Here is a 21,882-nt window from a genome sequence, read left to right as displayed (position 1 = left end):
GCATGGCCGACGCGCCGCCGCCGGGGCCGCCCGCGAGCTCCTCCGATCCGCCCCCGTCGGCGGAGCCTGGTGAGCCGCTCTCCCGCGGCTACCTCTCGCTCCACCAGGCCGGCCCCGCCAGCGAGGAGGACGCCTCCCCCGCGCCGGCGCCCGGCGACCGGTGCAGGGCAATGATGGAGGTGGTTAGGAAGGACAATGGGGCGGTTGGTGAGGAGGTCAAGTGGAGGGTGTCCAAGCTGGTGGTGGAGCACAACCACGGGCTGGGCGCGACGCCCTGGTGGGTTGTGCCCTCCTCATGGCTCTTCTGGCCCTCCCACAAAGCTTCGGGGGTCTCTTTTGTTCCAAGAAAAACCGTCAAAAAGTTTCAGCTCATTTGGAGAACTTTCATTTCTGCACAAAAAACAACACCACGGTAGTTCTGCTGAAAACAGCGTCAGTCCGGGTTAGTTCCATGCAAATCATATCAAAACCATATAAAATTGTTGTAAACATGGCATGAATACTTCATAAAATATAGATACATTGGAGACGTATCATTTGTCATCGTGGCGGAGCCTACGGCTGACCTCGCAAAGATAATGCGGATCTATACACCCTGAAGATGGAGCGACGGTTTGATGGTGGTGGTAGCTTTTAAAATGTGTGCATGTGGTGCGAGCTTAGGGTATGTTGGAGCAGTTGTGTGCTCCTGGTACGCCGTGCAGGTAGCTCGATGATAACTCGGATCTAGATGATGGGGCGTTGTGATGGCATTCCTCATTGTCAAGTTTTTTAGGCGTGGAGTGGTGGCTTTGAGTTGTTTGATGTGTGTTTTTGTCAGATATTTATTGAATAATTTGATAAAAATGGTTGTGTGCATCTTTTATGTAGAGACCGAAGGTTTCAACCTCCTTTTCAAAAAAAGATTACATTCTCTTTCTTTTTAGGATCAAAAGATTACATTCTTCTTATCTATGGTTTGGTTGTGGTCTTGGTCCAGCATTGCACCACGACTCCATGCAGCACGAGAACATGATTGTAGAAAGTACCGCGCTGGAGCGAGTTGCTGGAATAATTACGTCCTAGCATTGGTGATTTAGTGTGTTAATTGCTTGTTGACCTCACAAACTTTGTTACAGCTCTGCATCCATATATATATGTGGCGAACATCAAGAGCCCCGCGACCCCCGCGTCGCCCCCGCTCGGGCGACTCGGGCGGGATCGCAACCCTAGCCACCGGGGCCTCCCCGTCCTTCCATCCCTCCCTCCGCCGCCGCCGAAGGATGCCGCCGGCCTATAGTGGAGCCCCGCGGTGTGTGGTGGCACGGCCAATCTGGCCTTGGTGGCGTGGCGGGCCTACCTTGACCGGCGGCGGTGCGGCGGCCGCCTTGGCATAGGGCGGCGATGGTGGCGGGTGCGGCGGCCCGCCCTGCTTCGGGCAGCAGCCTTGGCTGCATTCGGCGGCGGCAGCCGGGTCTGCGACGACGGACCATCTGATCTCGGATTGGTGGTGGCGGCATGGAGGGCCTGGTGGTTGGGCTGGTGTCGCGTGGTTTGCCGTCCGGACAGATCTGATATGGCCGGTGCGGCCTGCTCGATGTGCGGCGGCTCAGATCGGCGGCGACCCATGCACATGATGCTTGATGGAGGTTATTCGAGCGGATCCGGGTGAAAACCTTGTTCTCGGCTTGATACCAAGACCGGTGTTGGCGGCACTATTTTGTGTCATTACCTTCTTGAAGGCATCGCTGTGGAGAAGCTCCAGACCTCTATCCGCTACCTCCGGGGGAAACCCTAGATCAGTAGATTGGATGATGGCAGCGTGTTGGTGTCGTTTCCTCTTTGGGGTGTTATTCTTGGATGCATACACGGGATCGAGGGACTAGTGGGCGGCTTTTTTAGTGGAGCGGTGCTTCATCCTATACATTGACGACGGCGGATCTCGGCGGCATGGCACAGTGGAGATTCGACGCCCGATGTGCGGTGATGGACTCACGCAGGAGGAGGTAGTTTTCTGGCGTCATGGTGGCATCGATGGCAGAGTGGCCTGACAAGGTAGAAGGCTCAATATCTGCTCTGAAGACGGACCCGTAGAAGATGGCGGCAACGACATATGTGAGTGCGTCAGACTAGTTTATGCCCCAGACCCGGTATGTGGCTCGGCTCGGGCTTCTGGCTTTTGATGATAGGCTTAGGTGAGTGGTCTGGGTATTTGGCCCAGCTAGCACCCCTTCATCATATGGATAGTAGTAGTGGCATATGTTGCCAAGATGGCGGATTCAGGTATATTGTTGTAATACTTTATAAGGTCATGCATCTTCCAAATGCAGAGGCCGGGGGTCATCCTCCTTTTCTAAAAAAATATGTCTGACTACATGTTAAGTTTTATGTACTCCCTCCGTTCCTAAATGTAAGTCTTTTTAGAGCTTCCCACTAGTAGAAAAGGGGCCATTTGTCCCGGTTCATACGGGCCTTTTGTCCCGGTTGTTGAACCGGGACTAAAGGGTCGTTACTAATGCCCTGGCCCTTTAGTCTCGGTTCTTACACGAACCGGGACAGATGGGCCTCCAGGTGGCCGGTACGTCGAGCCCAGGCAGGAGGTCCTTTGGTCCCGGTTGGTGGCACCAACCGGGACCAAAAGGCATCCACACGTCAGCATTTCAGGGGCTGGGGTTTTTGTTTTTTTTTTGAAAGGGGGGAGGTTTGGAGGTTTGGGGGGTTAATTTAGGTGTTTCATATATTGTGTTAGCTAGCTAATTAATAGGGAGAAGTGTCCTCTCTTATCTCCATGCTTGGTCGGCGCTACGTACTATACATAGAGAGGCCCTCGACACGCCAGCTACTAAGAAAATGAAGGAAACCATTAAGTACAGAAGTTCATCATGCATACCGAGAGAAGTGATCAATCGACCTCTCCTTCTCCGAGAGATTGGTCGAACAACAAGTTTTCGTATTATCTATCCGACGCTATTGGCTACATACATATACAATATGTAAGATCTGTTACAATCCCCTAGCAATTGAAATGAACTTCCACATGGTATTCTCCGGCTTTATTGATGATGTGGTCAAGAAAGAATCCCGCCAATTCCTCTTGAATTGCTTTCATGCGATCTTGTGGTAGGAGTTCATTCCGCATCTGCCACATCTAATTTGAAGAAGGGGGTTAATACATATATATGAATGAAACTCAACAGAAATGATGGTGTAATAAAATGAAATTGTGAATATTATTGCTTACGCACTTCATATTGTCTTTTAGAGTAGCCCCGCTTATTTTTCAAAGTCGCGTTGTAGATGAACTCGCACACGTAGTATCCACAGAAATCATTCCCTTGTTCCTGCCACAAGCACTTTACGAGAAATAGAGGTCAATCAAATTGATAATGAAGCATTATAAATGGAATTGATGAAAGTATAGCTATAGAATCAACGGGAGATGCGCGCAACTAGCTAGCCAGTAGTACTTACTTTCGGGGATGTATATCGCAGCTCCTTCGGCAGTCCCGGAGCTTCTGCGGTGAACTGTTTCCAAACCCTGCAAGACAAAGAAAATAATTATTATTACTTGAGATATCAGGAAATGAACAAAAACTTGCTGATATGGTGCGATAATGATCGATTGAACTTACTTGTTGAGCATTTTAGTCATGTCCGCATAGGTTTCGGGAGCTTTTCGTCTCGAGTCTAATACGGTTACTAGTCCCCACTCAAGCTTAATCTCCAGAAGAACATAGTGGAAGCTGCACACGCATGCATAACTCATCAATTACATTACTATGACCTCGCTCGAGTAATAAGGGAAACCGAATATGCACACGACAGTAACACTCACTCGAAGTTGTAAGGAAAGAGTATGGTATCTTTGTTTTGATTTTTGATCAACGATTCTAGCAAGTTGGCCTCGGCCTCTTCGGCGTGCTTTTTAACCTGAATTTCATCTATGATATTTGTGTTAATGAACCCAATATCATACATTTCTTGTTTTCTGCACTCGACGATCTTCAATCTGCATAATATAATGAGGATAATTAATTATAAATACATGCAATGAAAGAGCCGAGCTATATATAGAGACTTAATGACATAAATTGTACTTACAGACAGTAGCAAAAGACCGTTAATTTATCGAGGGCCTCTTGATTGAAGAACGCGAAGAACTCCTCAAATGGAACAGGCAACAGATCAGTTCCAACGAGGTCATGCTCCTCTTTAATTCTCAGATACAAACTATTCGTCCCCCCAGACTCTCTGCGGGTTTTCATGTACCAATTATGGAATCTTCGCATCATCGTTGTTAGAGATTTTTCATCTTTGACGAGAGGCTTCCCGTACTCGTATCTGTGTTCGTCCACCTCCATGAAATCAGGAAGTTGATCGTCAGGCAGGTAATCTGCAAGATTGCCATAACCGGACACCGTCCCCGGAGCATTAGCGACGATGTCGCCGCTAGACACATTGAGCGGGGGGCATGATTGATTTGCTTGTTCGCCGAGCTGGGCAATTTTTTTTGCAGCTGCTCGTTCTTTTGACCTTTGATGTCTCAGAGTACTTCCCGACCACTCCGCTTCGAGATATGTCTGTTCAGTAATGCGCTCATAGTTGGTTCTTGGCGTAGACTTTGGTGGTTTCCTCAGGGCATCGATAATGCGCTTTGCTTTCACCGGATCTACCTTCTCCTCCGGAGGTGGATGTCTCTTTGCTTTCAACCCTTCAAAGAAGTCGTCCACTTCGGCCCGCACTATCTTCGCGTTTTCCTCCTCGGTCCTCTCGTACGGTAACTTCTCTAGAGGCTTGAGAGAAGGACCGTATCTATATTACCTCCCGCCTCTGGCTGTACTGCTAGACGCCGGAGCAGACGGAGCGGCTGCGGTGTCTGTCTTCTTTCGTGCTTGCTTACGAGGCGGAGGAGAAGGACTACGACGCACCGGAGCAGCCGGGGCGGCGGCAGGTCTCGTCCACCCTTGCTGGCAAGGCGGAGAAGGAGGCTGCTGGTTGCTCGGGCGCGCCGGCACAGGCGGAGAAGGAGGCGGAGTGCCGCCACGCGCCGGAGAAGGAGGCCGAGTGCCCTGATCGTCACTCGCCGGAGAAGGAGGCGGTGGAGGAGGCAGAGTTCCCTGACTCGCCGGAGGAGGAGGAGGAGGCGGAGGCGTCTAGTTCGGAAGGATGATGAGCTCCTTCCACCATAGGCATGGAGTCTTCATAGCAGAACCCAGCCTAGTCTTCCCTTCACCGGCAGGGTGGTCAAGCTGGAGGTCCTCAAATCCCTCCATTATTTCATCCACCATCACCCTAGCATATCCTTCTGGAATCAGCCGATAGTGAAATGTTGCGCAGGGTTCAGTAGGATAAACAGAGCCAATAGCCGCCTTGACCTTCAAATTCATCCATTGCGTCATAATGTGGCAATTTTGAGACTCCGTGATAGCATCCACGGGATAGCTGGCAGGAGCCGTCAAGACATGCTCCGGCTGAAGCATCTCGGTGGAAGCCACGCTGCTTCCCCGCTGAGATGGCGGGGTAGCTTCGGAGGAAGCTTCGGCAGGTCGTTTGCTGCGATCTGCTTCTCGTTCCTCTAGCCCCATTACCCTTTCGTGCAGCGCCTGCAGTTGCCAATGCTCCAGTTTCTTCCTCCTCTCCTGGGTTTTGTAACCCCATGCGTCCGGAAAACCAACCTTCCACGGAATGGAGCCTGGCGTGCCTCGTGTCCGTCCAGGGTGCTCGGGATTCCCGAGAGCCATTGTGAGCTCGTCTTTCTCCCTGTCTGGAACAAACATCCCTTGCTGCGCTGCATTGATATAGTGCCAAAGCCTCTTGACTGGTATTTGCAGTTGCTCGTCCGTCCAATGGCACTTCCCTGATACAGGGTCCAAGGTTCCGCCAGCCCCGAAGAACCAAGTCCGGCAACAGTCTGGCCAGTTCATTGTCTCTGGTTTGATCCCTTTATCAAGCAGATCATTCTCAGCCTTGGCCCACTTAGGTCGGGCTTTGAGGTAGCCACCTGACCCCATGCGATGGTGAAACTGCTTCTTCGCAGCATTTTGCTTGTTTGTCGTCGATATCTTCTTACTCTTTTCTGATGTCATGTGGGCCACAAATGCGGGCCAGTGATCTCTGATCTTCTCATATTTGCCGATGAATTCTGGTGTCTCTTTTTTGTCGACAAACTTTTTCAGCTCTTTCCCCCACCTCCTGAATAGGCCTGCCATCTTCTTAAGAGCAAAAGACTTGATTAATTGCTCTGTAACTGGCTTCTCCGGATCCTCCTCTCGCGGTTGGGTGAAATTTGCCTTCAGCTGAGTCCAAAGATCATCTTTCTACATATCATTGGCATAACACACCTCAGGGTCTTCGTTCTTAGGCTTATACCATTGGTGGATGCTAATCGGGATCTTGTCCCTAACAAGAACCCCGCACTGAGCGGCAAATGCGTTCTTTGTCCGAATGGGTTCAATCGGTTCGCCGTCGCGCGCGATTGCTGTGATCTCAAACCTTTCGTCCAAGCTCAACTTTTCTTCGGGCCTCGTCTCAATATGTGTACATATACCAAAACAATGAATGCATCAATTAGCTAGTCAGCACAGGCTTAACTAATATATATACCTGGCCAGACTCGGTTCGGTCACCGGAGCCGTCATCACGGTCTCCTTCTTGCACCGTCATTGGGTCATCGGAGCCATCATAATCATGTCTTTCCTCCTCCATTCTTCGATCACCGTAGCCTGCTTCTTCACCCTGTTCTTCCAGACCATCATTGTCGTTAAGATCTAGATACGACAAGATATCACCTCCGGGTAAGATTATGTCCCCCAACACCTCTTCTGCTTCCTCGTCTCGTATGTGTCATGCTTCTAAGTCTGACAGTAGAATGGGGGGTAGGTATGGAGAGGCAAGATCCTAGCTATGGAGTAGTTGTACAGACGAGTGTTTAACGAGTTCAGGCCCTTCTCTGAGGAAGTAATAACCCTACGTCTCGGAGCCCGGAGGCGGTCGACTAGTTTATGTGTATACGAGTTACAGGGGTGCGAACTCTTTACACTAAGGAGGGGGGTGGCTTATATAGAGTTCGCCAGACCCCTCTGGCCCTCAGTTATGCAGGGTTTAAAGTACATTAAGATAGGGGGTTACTGGTAACGCCCTCATAAAGTGCCATGAAGACTATTAAAGCTACTTAATGATAGACCGTTGCATGCTGAGTGACTTTAGGTCTCCTGGCCGTCGAGTGGTTAGCTTCATGGTCGAGTGGCTATCTTCATCGTCGAGTGTCCTTGAGTTCGTCGAGTGAAGTCCCACTTGGTCGACTAGAAGGTAGCTTTGTCTAAGGATGTCCTTGGGTATGGTATCCTAGATAGGTCCATGACCCTACCCTAGGTACATAACATCATCATTAGCCCCCGAATGGATCGAGGTTCGAGTGAGGAAGGAGTTGATGATTTTCTCCGACCTATTTCCCGTGCTTTGATTATGTCGTATCCTGGATCAGCGATTTTTCTTTCGGCGTTGGCATCAACTTTTATTTCAGTCGCCTTGATCCATTCTTCTCTTCTGTCGACTGAACTTTTGAACTTTAGTGAACTTCCGAGCGACGGATCGCAGGAAAGATATCGTCTGACAGATTGATCTGCCGTTAGTGGATTTTGTGGGATCCGAATTTTGGGAAGCGCGCGAAGTGGGGCGGACCGCGGTACTCGGATGGGATAAGGCATGGACGCCTCGATTTCCACGCCGCCTTTTTCGCCACGTATCACGCGTGCGCGACTGTTTCGGGATGTGACAGGAGCGCCTGGGCCTACTTGTCATCCACTCGGAAGTGTCCTTATATAAAGCACCGGGCGAGGGTTTTTTGAACAGTGCCTTCTCATTCTCCTCTCTGCTCTCTTTGCTTCCGCCCGCTGCGCCTGCTCTTGCCTCCGCCTAACCACTCCTCGCGTGCTTCGCCGGCGACAATGGTGAAGGATAAGATGGCGGCCTTGGAGCGCGCGAAGAAGGCGACGGCTACGAGGAAAGCGAAGGGGAGAGCGTCCAGTCGGGGCGGATCTTCGTCAAGGTCCCGCCTGCCGAAAGGTTGGGTCCAAGGGGATTGGATCCGCTCGACCATCACCGAGACGGATCTCAATGACCTGGCCAACGAAGGCCTGATCCCCCATGGGTCAGCAAGGCTTCCGGGGACCGAGTGTCAACCGCAGCCGCAGGAGGGTGAGTGCGTTCTCCTAGCCACTCATGTAGACCGTGGATTCTCTCTGCCGCCGAGTGTTTTCTTCTGAGGGTTTCTGAATTTCTTTGGGGCGCAATTCCACCATTTCACTCCCAACTCCATCGCCTATCTTGCTGCTTTCGTGTCCATGTGCGAGAACTTCCTGGGTTGTCGACCACACTGGGGTCTCTTTAAGCACATATTCACATGTCGCTCACAGACGGTGAAAAAGGAGAGTCCGGATGATGAGAGGACTAAGGTTATCCAGATGTGCGGGGGTCTTGGGATTCAGATGAGGAGTAAGAGTACTTTCCCGGCCATGACCCTTCCTGAGTCGGTCAGAGGGTGGCAGTCGACCTGGTTCTACAGCCAAGACGAGTCGACGCCAGGGCAGTCGACTGGTCTCCCTCCGTTCTTCATGGACCGAGCGGACAAACCCTCTTCTCTGAAGGTGCTCCCTAAGGAGAAACCTCAAGTAAAAATGTTGATGGAGCGTGTAGTTCAGCTCGTTCGGGATGGGGTGACGGGTAAGGATCTTCTGGAGGTTTTCCTTAGACGGCGCATCCAACCACTTCAGCACCGAGGCCACCCGATGTGGTTGTACTGTGGCACCGAAGACACCAGTCGGGTCCATCCAGAAGCAGTCGACGACGCCACACTGGAGAGGTGGATGGCTGCAATCACAGGGAATAAGGACAACCCTCGAGGGGCTAGGAGGATCCCACCACTCGACTGCACCTACACACCGGACACGGTATGACCATTTGTCTCTAATTGTAATCTTGTTTTATCCATTCTGCTCCACTGAAAATTGGTCGATTGACCTTTGTCTTGTTCTGTTGTCTGTCAGGCCACCACTGAGCTGTACTCGATGCCCAATGGGGCGCAGGCGCCGACTGAGAAGGAGGAAGGAAGTGGGGGCGAAAGCCCAGAGGAGTGGGATTCGGATGCTGACAACGATGACGAGGGTGATGACTTGGGTGAGGAGGAAGAAGAGGAGGAGGAGGAGGAAGTTGCACCTCCTCGCTCGGAAAGACGCTCGAAGCTTGTCCATGATCCCGTGGCCGAGCGTGGTAAGGGGGTCGCAACCGCCACGCAGTCGACCAAGCGCCCTCGGACTACTTCTCCGGTGCCGACTGAGAAGGCTCCGAAGCAATCTCGAGTGGCACCGTCGAAACCGGCGAAGGTCTTGCCGAAGATGAAGATGGTGATCCCCACTATCTCAGGGTAATGGTAGTCTTGAGTTTTCCCGTTTCATGAACTTGTTCTTGGTCGACTCATGAGCCAATCGACTGACTTCTGGAACTGCGGTGCTGCTACTTCTGATACCTCGGCCAGGGCTGAAGACCACGAGATGGAGGATGCTATTACCTCAAAACCTAGTATGACTCTTGTGATTCCGTTTTCAGTCGATTGACTTATTGTCTCTAATTTTGATTCTTTCTGCAGCTTCATCTAACATTGTTATTGACCTTCCTGACGACGACGACTGCTCAACCCTCGCTTTCCTCAACCCACCACGTCCCGGAAGACCAAGTTAGTGCTGCTAAAGAAGCAATACGCCAAGCGGGGGTCATGATGGAGCAAGTGAAGGCGATCCGAGAAGCCAGCCAGGCAGCCTACGACGCCAGTTCAGCTCTTTAGAGTAATGTTCAGGTCAGTCTGTCACTGCCTGTTCTGTTAGGATATGATATCCGAAAACCCTTCTTTCTGAAATTCTTAGAGTTTGTCCTACACCCACTGGGTGTGTCAATTAAAGTTCCGGGTTAGTGGGGGCACGCTGAGTGCACCCACTGGGTGTAGTCCCCAAGGCTATGGTGGACTGCTGGCAGTCGACCATAGTCTTTATGTCTTAAGTTTTTTCTTCACTCGACTAAGTCGAATGGATTCATAGATCGGTGGGGGCACGCTGAGTGCACCCACTGGGTGTAGTCTCCGACACTGTGGTCGACTGCTGGCAGTCGACTAGTCTGAAGAACACCTCCCGTTTTTTTGGTCGACTGGTCGACTCTAACTGATAAAACTAGTGGGGGCACGCTGAGTGCACCCACTGGGTGTAGTCCCCGAGACTATGGTCGAATGTTTGTATTTGGCCGTAGTCTTAGAAATGCTATGATTTTTCCTTAGTCACTCGAAAGTGAATTGTCTTTGACATCTGTCGATTGGTTCTTCATAGAAATCCTATGACCTTGCGGCTCGTTATACTGAGTTGGAGAACAAACACATCCAGCTCGAGCTTGATCTGAAATTGGCCCAAGAGAACTTAATGAAGGCGAAGGAGGAAGCTAAAGGTATGTTTGGTGAGGCCCTCAACGACTGCCTTTGCCTCTTGTTTGTTTCAGAATCTGATCTCACTGTAACTTTGCAGACAAAGTGAGGGATGCCCTAAAGAAGCAAGACCTTGACTTGGCTGAGATGCAGAAAGCTGCTTTAGAGAAGACCAAGCTTGCAGATGAGAAGCTGGCTTCAGTCACCAAGCTTGAAGAAGAAAACACCAATCTGAAAGCTGCTCTTGATGCTGCCAACCAGGAGGTCAGTCGACTGAAAAGTGACAAGACCACCCTGAATGACAAGGCCAGTGAGTTGGTGAGAAAGAAGAACGATCTGGAGGCTTATCTGGGTGGACTCGCCAAGAAGCTATTCCTCATGCTTGAAGGTAATATTTTGTATCAAACAAATATTTTAACTGTGATCTCCGACTGTTGTCTTGACTCGGTGGTTGTGCTTGCAGAATTTTGTCAGAACTTTGAAGAGGAGACTGGTCGACTGGAAGTAAACCTGGACCCCATCAACTCTCCCGTGAAAGATGAAGTCGCCATGAATGTGCTCCGGCTTGAATATCGTGTAGCTGCTGTCATCGACTATCTCGCAAGGCTGAAGGTCGCAACTTCTCGCATTGACACAACACTCTGGCCAAGAGAGACACTCCAGAACAACCTCGAGTCTCTGATGACTCGACTGAACAAGGTCCCAAGTCGAGTGCAGGAGTGGAAGAAGTCTTCGGCCAGGTGCGGTGCGGATGTTGCTCTGTCTCTGGTCCGCGTTCACTGCAAGGATGCACGAGAGGACAAGCTGGTGGCTCTTAGGGTGGCTAATACCAAGAAGCATGATTTCCGATCTTTCATGGAGACCTTCATTGCTGCTGCCACTCGGATTGCAGATGGAATTGACCTGGACGAGTTTGTTGCACCTTCCAGCCCTCCACAGGAGGGGTGAAAAACTTCTGAGCTTGATACTTTAAATTTGCCTCGGTATGCCGAGTGAGTTTTGTAACCGACAAACCTTAACAGGTCTAGTGCCTGAGCACTTTCGGTTCCGTTAGATGTTATCCGAACTTGGATTCAACGTTGAATATGTTTGCATTTGGTTTGAGGTGTCTTTTGCAGGTTAAAGTGAAGTGCTCATTGCAATCGACTTGTTCCCCGATACACTTAGGCGAGCACTGGGCTGCAGCTAAGCCCCCGAGTGGGAGGTCTGCTCTCCACTCGGTAGGTTTTTCAAAAACTTAGGCGAGCACTGGGCTGCAGCTAAGCCCCCGAGTGGGAGGTCTGCTCTCCACTCGGTAGGATTTCCAAAAACTTAGGCGAGCACTGGGCTGCAGCTAAGCCCCCGAGTGGAAGGTCTGCTCTCCACTCGGTAGGATTTCAAATACTTAGGCGAGCACTGGGCTGCAGCTAAGCCCCCGAGTGGGAGGTCTGCTCTCCACTCGGTAGGATTTCAAATACTTAGGCGAGCACTAGGCTGCAGCTAAGCCCCCAAGTGGGAGGTTTGCTCTCCACTCGGTAGGATTTTCAAAAACTTAGGCGAGCACTGGGCTGCAGCTAAGCCCCCGAGTGGGAGGTCTGCTCTCCACTCGGTAGGATTTTCAAAAACTTAGGCGAGCACTGGGCTGCAGCTAAGCCCCGAGTGGGAGATCTTCTCTCCACTCGGTAGGATTTTGTATTGGTGGCGTAGCTCGGAAGGAGAGGGTAGCAGTCGACCTGCATCTCATCCTCCTTGCAGAGTGCACATTATATTTGTGGCGTAGCTCGGAAGGAGTGGGTAGCAGTCGACCTGCACCTCGTCCTCCTTGCAGAGCGCACGTTGTATTTGTGGCGTAGCTCGGAAGGAGTGGGTAGCAGTCGACCTGCACCTCGTCCTCCTTGCAGAGCGCATGTTGTATTTGTGGCGTAGCTCGGAAGGAGAGGGTAGCAGTCGACCTGCACCTCGTCCTCCTTGCAGAGCGCATGTTGTATTTGTACTTAGGCGAGCGCAATGCTGCAGCTAAGCCTCCGAGTGGAAGGCTGGCTTACCACTCGGTAGGATTTTGTTTAACTTAGGCGAGCACTGGGCTGCAGCTAAGCCTCCGAGTGGAAGGCTGGCTTACCACTCGGTAGGATTTTGTTTAACTTAGGCGAGTACTTGGACTGCAGCTAAGCCTCCGAGTGGAAGGCTGGCTTACCACTCGGCAGGATTTTGTTTAACTTAGGCGAAACGGATTTCGCAGCTAAGCCTTCGTGTGGGAGACTGGCTCACCACTCGGTTAGGATTTTTTTACAGACTTAGGCGAATCAGATTCGCAGCCAAGCCACCCACTGGGGATTGTTTTATGTGGACAAAAGAAATAACAATTACTGGGAAAATTATAAAGCTCTTGTCTTTGATAAATAAACTACAGAAGTACTTTTATTACAACTCATCCGAGTGAATACTTAAGTGTAAAAGGGGCGGAGAAGCTCCGCATTCCAAGCTCGGGGCTCGTCGATCTGATGCTCGACATTGTAAAGACGGTATGCTCCATTGTGGAGAACCTTGGTGACGATGAAGGGACCTTCCCAAGAAGGAGCAAGCTTGTGTGGTTTCTGCTGATCCACTCGGAGAACTAAATCTCCTTCCTGGAAGGCTCGACTCTTCACGTTTTTGGCGTGGAAGCGATGCAAGTCTTGTTAATAAATGGTTGATCTGATCAGAGCCATCTCCCTTTCTTCCTCTAAAAGGTCGACTGCATCCTGCCGCTCTTGTTCTGCTTCAGCTTCGGTGTAGAGCTCGACCTGGGGAGCATTGTGGAGAAGGTCACTCGGCAAGACTGCTTCAGCTCCGTAGACTAAGAAGAATGGAGTTCTTCCAGTCGACCGATTGGGCGTGGTCCTTAACCCCCAAAGCACCGAGAGAAGTTCGTCGACCCATGCACCAGCCGCATGCTTGAGATCACGCATCAAACGGGGTTTCAACCCTTTGAGAATCAAGCCGTTGGCTCGTTCTGCCTGTCCATTCGACTGTGGATGGGCGACTGAAGCATAGTCGACTCGTGTGCATTGAGACGTGCAGAAAGCTCTGAATTCTTCGGAATCGAAGTTTGACCCGTTGTCCGTGATGATGCTGTGCGGGACTCCATATCTGAATATCAATTCTCTGATGAAGCTGACAGCAGTACCGGCATCGAGGTTCTTGATGGGTTTGGCTTCAATCCACTTGGTGAACTTGTCGACTGCTACCAGCACATGGGCGAAACCGCTTCTGCCTGTTCTCAAAGGACCGACCATATCCAACCCCCATACTACAAAGGGCCAGAAGAGTGGTATAGTCTTCAAAGCTGACGCGGGCTTGTGTGACATATTGGAGTAAAATTGACATCCCTCGCACTTGTCGACTATCTCTTTTGCCATTTCATTCGCTCTTGGCCAATAAAATCCGGCTCGGTATGCTTTGGCCACGATGGTCCGAGAGGACGCATGATGGCCACAGGTCCCCGAGTGGATGTCATCAAGGATTATTCAACCTTCCTCCGGCGTTATGCATTTCTGGCCAACTCCAGTCGCGCTTTCTCTGTACAGGTGTCCCCTTATCACGGTAAAGGCCTTAGATTGGTGGACGATCTGTCGAGCCTCTTCTTCGTCCTCCGGGAGTTCTTTCCTCAAGATATACGCGATATACGGTAATGTCCAATCAGGAGTGATCACTAAAACTTCCATGATTAGGTCGACCACTACTGGGACTTCAACCTCAGTCGGATCCGTAACACTCTTAGGTTGTGGAGCTTCGTCGGTAGAAGGATCTTCTACGACTGATGGAGTGTGGATATGCTCCAAGAACACATCACTGGGGATGGCTTCTCTCTTGGACCCTATCTTCGCCAAATCGTCAGCTGCTTGATTTTTCAGTCGGGGTATGTGGTGGAGCTCTAACCCTTCGAACTTCTTTTCGAGCTTCCTCACTGCATTGCAGTATCCAGTCATGGCTGGGCTTCTAACGTCCCACTCCTTCATCACATGATTGACCACCAAATCTGAGTCGCCATAGACCATAAGGTGACGGACGCCGAGTGAAATGGCCATGCGCAACCCATACAAGAGTGCTTCATATTCTGCTTCATTGTTGGAGGAATCAAAGTGGATTTGGAGCACATATCTGAGTTTATCTCCTCGGGGGGAAACCAAAACAACCCCAGCACCAGAACCATTTAACATCTTAGAGCCATCAAAGAACATGGTCCAATGCTTCGAGTGAACTTGAGTCGGTTGCTGTTGCTCAATCCACTCAGCAAGGAAATCTGCTATAGCCTGGGACTTAATGGCTTTCTTTGCCTCGAATTTGATATCAAGGGGAAGGAGTTCAATCGCCCATTTAGCCACTCGGCCAGTTGCATCTCTGTTGTGCAGAATCTCTGACAATGGTGCGTCGCTGACGACTGTAATGTCATGATCAGAGAAATAATGAGCAACCTTCTTCATGGTCATGTAGATCCCATATACGAGCTTCTGATAATGAGGATATCTTTGCTTCGATGGGGTCAAAACTTCAGAGAGATAATACACTGGGCGCTGAACTTTGAAGGCTTTCCCTTCTTCTTCCCGCTCGACCGTAAGTACTGTACTGACGACTTGTCCTATGGCTGCAATATAAAGCAACAGAGGCTCTTTGCTGATTGGAGCAGCAAGCACCGGCTGGGTGGAGAGCAGAGTTTTTAGCTCGGCAAACGCTACATCAGCTTCTGGAGTCCATTCGAACTTGTCTGCCTTCTTCATCAGTCGGTAAAGGGGCAATGCCTTTTCACCGAGGCAAGAGATGAATCGACTTAACGCGGCCAAGCATCCAGTAAGCTTCTAGACGTTGTGCACACGCACAGGGCGTTTCATTCGGAGTATGGTGCCAACTTTTTCTGGGTTAGCATTTATTCCTCGTTCTGAAACGAGAAAACTGAGTAACTTTCCGCCAGGTACTCCGAATGTGCACTTTGATCGATTGAGCTTGATATCATACCTCCTGAGATTGGCAAATGTTTCAGCTAGGTCAGTCAACAGGTCGGAACCCTTTCGTGACTTGACCATGATATCATCCATGTACGCTTCAACATTCCGACTGATTTGAGTGAGTAAACACTTTTGAATCATTCTCATGAACGTGGCTCCGGCATTCTTGAGGCTGAATGGCATGGTGATATAGCAGAAGCACCCGAATGGAGTGATGAAAGCTGTTTTGATTTCGTCAGGTCCATACAGACGGATCTGATGATACCTGGAATAAGCGTCTAAAAAAGACAATCTCTCGCACCCCACAGTCGAGTCGACAATTTGGTCGATGCGAGGGAGAGGAAAATGATCTTTTGGGCAGGCCCGATTGATATGTTTGAAATCAATGCACATGCGAAGTGAGTTGTCCTTCTTGGGAACCATGACGACATTGGCGAGCCACTCGGAGTGGTATATCTCTCGGATAAACTCTGCTGCAAGGAGTCGAGCCACCTCCTCACCAATGGCTTTTTTCTTCTGAACGGCGGACCGTCGAAGATGTTCTTTAACAGGTTTCGCTTTTGAGTCGACTCTAAGGCGATGCTCAGCCAGCCCCCTGGGAACACCCGGCATGTCAGCTGGCTTCCATGCAAAGATGTCCCAGTTCTCACGGAGGAACTGGATGAGCGCTTCTTCCTATTTAGAGTCAAGTGTTGTGGAAATATGGGTCGGAGCTGCATTGGGGTCGGTCGGGTGGATATGAACTGGCTTCGTCTCCCCAGACGACTGGAACGCTGACTCTGTGGCGGGCTTCTTGGCCCGTAACAAATCACTCGGATCTGCATTTTTCTTGTATTCTTCCAGCTCTACCACTATTTTCTGGTCATCTGCAATCTTTGAGCCTTTCTAGAAACACTCTTCTGCCTTCTTCCGGCTGCCAGTGATAGTGATCACGCCTTTGGGGCCAGGCATCTTTAATTTGAGGTACACATAACATGGTCGAGCCATGAAGCGGGCATAGGCTGGTCTTCCCAAAATAGCGTGGTAGGCGCTTCGGAAATCCACGACTTCAAATGTCAGCTTCTCTTTGCGGAAATGCTTCGAGTCGCCGAACACTACATCCAGAGCTATTTGGCCGAGTGACTCAGCCTTCTTTCCAGGAATGACTCCGTGAAAACTCATGTTGCTGGAACTGAGCCTGGACATCGGAATACCCATTCCCTTGAGCGTATCTGCATACAGTATATTCAACCCACTGCCGCCATCCATCAATACCTTCGTCAGTCGAGTGCCTTCGACGACTGGGTCGACCACCAGCACTTGCTTCCTAGGGGTGGCAATGTGAGCAGGGTGATCAGACTGGTCGAAAGTAATGGGAGTTTGTGACCATCTCAGATAACTTGGTGTTGCCGGGGCGACCATATTGACCTCACGGTTTATCACTTTCAGTCGACTTTTGCTCTCTACATCAGCAAAAATCATCAGAGTGGAATTGACATGAGGGTACCCTTCATCACTGTCCTCCTTGTCCTCGGCCTTGTCCGACTCCTTCTCTTTGTCCTTCGGCTGTTTTCCTTGAAACTGCTGGATTAAGAGCCGGCACTGGCGAGTGGTATGCTTCGGGTAGATGAAGTTACCTTCTTCGTCTTTCTTTGTGTGGATATGACACGGTAGATCCATCACGTCATTACCTTCCTTATCCTTTACCTTCTTGGGGTTCCAAGATCCTTTGGGCTTCCCTTTGAATTTGCCCTGAGTCACGGCCAGAGCCTCTCCAGGAGCAGCTGGCTCGGCCTTCCGCTTCTGCTTCCGACTGGAGTTTCCTTTCTCCGACTGACTCCGCTTGTACTTGCCACTCCGGAGTCGGTCCTCTTCTTCACCATTGGCGTACTTGGTGGCTATTTCCATCATCCGACTCAGGGTCATATCTCCAGTTCGACCAAACTTCAGGCTCAACTCTCTGTTCTTGACACCATCCTTGAAGGCGCAGACCGCTTGATGGTCCGACACATTCTCTACAGTATGATGCAAAGTGATCCATCTCTGGATGTAATCTCTCAGTGTTTCACTCGACTTTTGTGAGCAAACTTGCAGCTCTGTCAATCCGGCCGGTCGCTTGCAAGTTCCCTCGAACGTCCTGACGAACACTCGGGAAAGATCTTCCCAGGTGTAAATGCTGCTAGGAGCTAACTGATTCAACCACGCCCTGGCCGAACCCTCTAGCATAAGTGGCAAATGCTTCATGGCCACCTCATCATTACCGCCATCAATCTGTACAGCCACTCGGTAGTCTTCAAGCCAAGTTTCAGGCTTAGACTCTCCGGTGAACTTACTTACTCCAGTCGCCAACCTGAAGTTGGGGGGTATCACTGCGGCTCTGATGGCTCTGCTAAAGCATTCTGGACCTGAAACGTGGACTCAGCTGCTTGTGGGCACATCTCTGTCATGGCCACCTTTGTGAGCTCTGTTCCGGTCGACCAAACCTTGCACGATGATGGATCTCGCGTCAAAGCCTGGCTCTCTGGGGTCGACTGGAGCTCTCCGCCCAACACTGAGCTGGCGCCTGTCATCTTGCTGCCGATGGGCGTTAGACCCACTTCTCGGGGGAGGAGTGGGCACTCGACGCCTATCATCACGATCAAATCGATCATCATAGTGGTCCCGCCGGCCTTCACGTCCCACGCGCCTCGGAGGCGACCTTGGGCTGTGAGCCGACTGAACAGTATTCACAGCGATGGATCGACTGTGAATCCTGTTGCGCGACTGTGACACAACTGAATTCTGATCTCCTGCCGCCCAGAGCAAATCTCTGATCTGCATCAAGCCTCTTCCAGCCTCCGACTGGGAGGGCTGAATTGACTCCGCTATACGGGCTGCAGCTGCCAAATTCTGAATCAGGGTTCGATATACCTAAGTCGGTTGCGGAAAGAGCTGACGTCGGCTGGAGTCGGGTACTCGTTGACGCGCACGCTCGTCGAGTGCTCGCTGGAGGTTCTCCAGTCGAGTGCGTTCAGCCAAGTTGGCCAAACGCGCCTCTTCCAAGGCACGAGCCTCAGGAGTTTCTCCTGCGATGGGAGTATACAGGGCATCCATGTTCCGGCGGCGAAGATCTTCTCTTTGCTGAGAAGTGAGCGGCTCGAGCTGATATTCTTCGTGGGCCTGAGCGGGGTAGCCTCCATCGTCCATCTCGTCGATGTGGGGGAAACCGGGAGGGCTACGAGGCCCATTGACCATCAGGATCTCCGCCGCTGGATCACTGCTATCGCACTCGGATGCAGTCTCTACGGAGCCAGTCGACAGATCGAACAGGCCGTAGAGAGATTCGTCGGGCTCAATTGCCGCGACTTGGGTGCTGGCCGATTGGTGAGCCACTGCGTGTCTCGCCCATCGTTGAAGCCTCGACCGACCGGAGCGCTTGCGCTGGCGGGAGACAGGGAGGGAAGACAGCACAGGAGTCGACCGGTATGGGGTCGACGGCTGCCACAGCAGGACGCCGCGGACACACGCCCGAAAGTGCGTCGCCCCACGGACGGGGAGCGCGTCGATGTCGAGTGGTGCCTCCTGGAGCCAAGCATAGTCGTCGGCGATGAAAGCGAGCGCACCGAGACGGATCTCGCGGCCCTCGACCAAAGCTCCGCCGGAAACCATGATGAAGGCAATCGGACAAATTGCAACTTCTCCAAAAAGTCGCTAAGACACCTGCCCCAAGGTGGGCGCCAACTGTCGTGGTTCTAAGTCTGATAGTAGAATGGGGGTAGGTATGGAGAGGCAAGATCCTAGCTATGGAGTAGTTGTACACACGAGTGTTTAACGAGTTCAGGCCCTTCTCTGAGGAAGTAATAACCCTACGTCTCGGAGCCCGGAGGCGGTTGACTGGTTTATGTGTATACGAGTTACAGGGGTACGAACTCTTTACACTGAGGAGGGGGGTGGCTTATATAGAGTTCGCCAGACCCCTCCGACCCTCAGTTATGCAGGGTTTAAAGTACATTAAGATAGGGGGTTACTGGTAACGCCCTCATAAAGTGCCATGAAGACTATTAAAGCTACTTAATGATAGACCGTTGCGTGCTGAGTGACTTTAGGTCTCCTGGCCGTCGAGTGGTTAGCTTCATGGTCGAGTGGCTATCTTCATCGTCGAGTGTCCTTGAGTTCGTCGAGTGAAGTCCCTCTTGGTCGACTGGAAGGTAGCTTCGTCTAAGGATGTCCTTGGGTATGGTATCCTAGATAGGTCCATGACCCTACCCTAGGTACATAACATCATCAGTATGTGCTCCATTGTTTCTGCTAATATTACAACATGGCAATTATTACACAAACATGACAGCACGTGGATATATTAGTGGCAAATGTAGACCGAGCTTATTCCGGGTTTGGGGTGGCCTCGGCAACGCTTCAAGGGTAGGGGCACGGCGGGAGGGGTAGGAGACCGACATTGTTTTTTTTCTAGGGTTTGGGTGTCCTCGAGAGTTTTGGTCGAGCGAGAGGGGGTGGCCTCGAGAGATTTAGTCGGGTAGGGGCGCTGCGGGAGGGGGTAGGAGACCGACATCGTTTTTTCTAGGGTTTGGGTGTCCTCGAGAGTTTTGGTATAAGTTATCACAGTCAAGAGGGGGTAATATCGACAACGACGACATACATACACGGGAAAATAATGTTATCGGGGAGGGGGTATATCGACCCCCCCACATGTTGAAGTTATCGGGAGGGGGTTATATCGACAACGACGACATACATACATGGGAAAATAATATTATCAGGGAGGGGGTATATCGACCCCCCCCCCCGCCTCGTGTTGAAGTTATCGGGAGGGGTATATCGACGACGACAGACCCGATGAAACATAAGAAAATGAAGAAGAAATAAAAAGAGGAGAAGAAGAAAGGAGTAGAGGAGAAGATCGAAGAAAAAAAGAAGAAAAAAAGAGGAGAAGAAGAAAGGAATAGAGGACAAGAAGAAAAAATAGAATATATTCTTTTTTTTCTTCTCCTCTATTCCTTTCTTCTTCTCCTCTTCTTTTTCTTCTTTTTTCTTCTTCTTATTTATTTCTCCTCTTCTTCCTCTTCTTATTTCCTTTTTCCTCTCATTCTTTTTCTTCTTCTTCCTTCTTAAAAATACATGAAGTAGTATTGCTTGTTTTTTAAATAATGTTCAAATAGAAATTTTAGAAAAAAAGTAAAGCTTTTGCCTAATTCATTGTTCATATGAATATACAAACATTTGCATATTTACAATAATTAATATCACCCAAATAATCTATGAACAAAAAAATACTATTTTTTCTAAAAATCTATCTTTTGCATATATACATGAACATATATATACACAGAGAACATATATACATACATATATACATTTTTATAAAAATGCAAAAAACAAAAAATCTAAAAAAGGACATATAAACAGATATCCACACATACATATACTCATACATATACATATAATCAGGAATAAAACATCTATATATGTGCAAAAAACAGGGGGAAGAGGGGGCGGTGTCGGCCCTGACCAAAGGGAGAGGTGCGGCGTGGTCGGGGTAGGGGCACGGCGCGCGTCGGGGTAGAGGCGACGGCGGCGTGGTCGGGGCAGGGCGAGGCAGAGGCGACGGCGGCGTGGGGCAACTGGGCCGACGACGACGTGGTTGGTCCAGGGGCGCGTGGCGTGGTCGGGGTGGGCCGCCGGCGGCGTGCTCGGGGCAGGGCGGCTGCACATCGACGGGGCAGCAGAGGGCGGCGACAGCGGCGACGGGCCAAGCTCGGGCAGCCTGGCGGCGTCGTCGGGGCGGGGGAACTAATGCAGATGAATCTGAAAAACGTCAAGTGCTTTCTTATATACTGAGAGTATTGGTCCCGGTTCGTGGCACCAACCGGGACCAATGCCCCCTTTAGTCCCGTTTGGTGCCACCAACCGGGACTAAAGGTGAGGCATTGATACCGGTTGGTGCCACGAACCAGTACCAATGCCCCACTTTAGTCCCGGTTGGTGCCACCAACCGGGACCAAAGGCCCCTGTGCTGCCCCGTCGCGGCCAAAGTTTAGTCCCACCTCGCTAGTTGAGAGGGCTCGAGAGTGGTTTATAAGCGCTATTGCGCCCACCCTGTCGAGCTCCTCTCAACTGCAGGCTTTCGGGCCTAATCTCACACTATGCTGTTGTGGTCCTATTGGGCCTTCTACGGGCCTGAATCCTGGCACAGGTTGGGTTTCTAGTCGTATTCAGGCCGTGGTGGCCCAATAGGTGGCAGTTTTTTTAGTTTTTTTCTAGTTTTTTTGATTTGTTTTTTGCATTATTTATTTTGTTTTGTTTTTTGCTTTATTTTTTAAATTTTTTTGCTTTTAGTTTTAGAAAAATTATAAACTTTCTGTTAGTGCCATTAGTTTTTAAATTTGAAAACACTTTTTTTTGTTTTTTTGTTTTCTTTCTTGCTTTATTTATTTTATTTGGTTTCTACTTACAACAAAATACTTATTGTTGCTATTTTTATTTTTTTTCCAGTTTTTTTGTTTT

The sequence above is a fragment of the Triticum dicoccoides genome, chromosome 5B, assembly GCF_002162155.2.
Source record: "Triticum dicoccoides isolate Atlit2015 ecotype Zavitan chromosome 5B, WEW_v2.0, whole genome shotgun sequence".
NCBI lineage: Eukaryota > Viridiplantae > Streptophyta > Magnoliopsida > Poales > Poaceae > Triticum > Triticum dicoccoides.
The sequence above is the reverse complement of the archived record's forward strand: the minus strand, read 5'-3'. Positions refer to the sequence as shown.